General features: G+C 35.9%; 1 non-coding gene across 1 annotated transcript; it reads right to left on the bottom strand.

Annotated features, from left to right (window-relative positions):
• Positions 1-1,907: 1,907 nt before the first annotated feature.
• On the bottom strand, positions 1,908-2,014 carry LOC141681819 (small nucleolar RNA R71). Its single transcript, XR_012559242.1, has one exon. It is a non-coding gene; the product is annotated as a small nucleolar RNA R71 (small nucleolar RNA).
• Between the last annotated feature and the right edge of the window lie 638 nt (positions 2,015-2,652).

Genomic DNA, 2,652 nt, shown 5'->3' on the forward strand with positions numbered 1-2,652 from the left:
AAAGGTTTATATGCCAGTCATGGATGAAGAAATAACTGATGATGAAGAAGATGTTAATCTTACTCTGATGCAAAAGAAGATTTTTCAAACAACCTCTGACATGGCTCATGTTGTTCAGAGTCAAGATGTAGTAAGTTCTGATATGACAGTGAAGCAAGCAACCTCTGACATAGCTCAAGCTGGCTTGATATCAGAAGATAAGGGAAATGAAACCTCTGATATTGCTCATGTTAAACCTTCAAAGATACTCCTACCAGGATTCACCAAGCTAAACAGGCTCAACCTTTAAAGACTGCAACAAGTGGTTTTAAAGCAAGAGTTGTTTCAGGAAAGGAAGCAAGAGATAAATCTGGATTGGGTAGTTCTGATGAAAGAAGAGTACACAACACTACCAATGATCCAACTTCCTTAAGTGAACCAAGTTTTGGAGCAACTCCTGACAGATTGAATCGACTTGAATCTGTACAAATAGTTTACCATACCTTTTTGAAAGAACATATTTTGTTATATTTTATGACAGATGGAAGGGTATACCAGATTAGGCAGAATGCTATACCACTGAAGTATTTTGAGGAACTGGAACATGTTCTATTCCTACTTCAAGTGAAAGACAGATTAACAGATAGTGTTGCAGGTTATTTAAAGTCTTAAATTCAAAGAAAGAAGAAGCTTTATTCTATAAAGTCTGACAGCACTTACTGCCCCAAGTACAGAGATCACAAAGGTGATATTGTCAAAATGAAGCCTAACTCTGCTAAGATTATAACTACTTTTCTGGGTTATAAGGCTATGGAATTCAATCTAGAGTCTGACAAAGCATATCTGATCAGACTAGATCAGGAGATAAGAAAAGCTAAGATAAATGATCTCAGAGCAGCTATTTTTCAAACTGGTGAAGATATAGCTGAATTGATAAATGCTAAAAGGAGGATGGTCAATGAACTTGAATATGCTGAGAGATGTTTGTTGAAGAACTATCTCAGAACAACTCCTGATATCAAAGAGATCAGAAATTGAAGCCAAGTCAAAGATCTACAACTGCTTAAATTCTGAAGTGTATACAGACTAAAGCTGTTATCAGAAGTTAAAGATGGTAAAGCTGAAAGGACTGTAAGTTGTAGTTATCTAATCAAATTCTAATGCATTTGTACTTAATATTTTTGACATCATCAAATATCTGTTAAACTTGTATATTATGCTAATTTACAAGTTGGGGGAGATTGTTAGATATATTTGATAATGTCATGTGTAATATGATTTGTGTTTAGTTTTCAGATCTTACCTAACATGACAAATCAGTACTTAACTGGAAATCAGTACTTATACTGAAGTTAGGACTTAAGATATCAGAACTTAAGTTATCAGAACTTAAGTTATCAGAAGATATTTGTCAGGAGATAATATCAGGACTTAAGATGACTTTCAGATAAGGCAGGCAGCTGATTGAAAGGAAAGAAGATCGAGACTAAGACAGAAAGAAATATGCATGAAGAAAGAATTCTATGAAGAATAGAATACTTGGAAGAAAAGATAACTAGTTGATATATTTTAGGAAGCAGAATTATATTCCATATCAATTAGAACATTATCTTGTAACTGTGTAGTATATAAACACAGGCATAGGGTTTACATTATAAGTGTTATCATTATCGAAGTTATTATTCTTTGTAACCCTAGCAGCTCTCGTGATAATTTGTTCATCACTGAGAGAGGACAGTTCCATATTGTAACAGAGTTTATTATGTTGAATAAAATCTATTTTCTGTTACTTGAGTTTTTATATTCGATTTGATTGTGCTAAACACTGTATTCAACCCCCTTCTACAGTGTGTGTGACCTAACATACCAAATGGGAGGATCTTGCTCAAAAGTTCCTAACTAAATTCTTTCCTATGGTGAAGGCTGCTGTGATTAGAAATGCACTTACTCAATTTGCTTAGCAATCAGGAGAATCTTCATGTGAGGCTTGGGATTATTACAAAGAGATGTTTAGAAAGTGTCCTCACCATGGGATGTCTAACTGGATGATCATTAACTGTTTCTATAATGGTGTGGGTGCTACTTCTAGACCCATACTTGATGCAACATCAGGAGGAGCCTTGTGGGCTAAAAGCTACAATGAAGTTTATCAATTGATTGAACTGATGGCTGCTAATGAATACCAGAATCCTACTCAGAGACTATCTAGGGCAAGGTAGAATGAATTCTGGAGTTAGATACAGCTACTATAATAGCTGCTCAGCTTAAGGCTTTGACGATGAAGGTGGATTCTTTGGCTAATTATGGAGTTAATCAGATCACTAGTGTCTGTGAGCTTTGGGCTGGTGCCCATGAGACGGAGCTGTGTGCTATTTCTAGTGAATCAGCTCAGTTCGTGAGTAACTTGTAGAGGTCGCAGCAGCCTGTGCCAGCCACCTATCATCCTAACAATCGCAATCATTTTAACTTCAGTTGGAGCAATTCTCAGAATGCGGTTCAATAGCCTTATCAGTAGTATCCAACAAAGCAGTACTTCAGCAACCGCAATATGCACCAAGATAACAACTCGAGCTGCAATAGTGTAATGAAAAATCTGAATTGGAGGAGTTGAGGCTCATATACATGAACCAAGCGGTTTCTATCAAGACCTTGGAAAATTAAATTAGAAAAATT

Source organism: Apium graveolens, chromosome 8 (assembly GCF_009905375.1).
Source record: "Apium graveolens cultivar Ventura chromosome 8, ASM990537v1, whole genome shotgun sequence".
Classification (NCBI taxonomy): Eukaryota; Viridiplantae; Streptophyta; class Magnoliopsida; order Apiales; family Apiaceae; genus Apium; species Apium graveolens.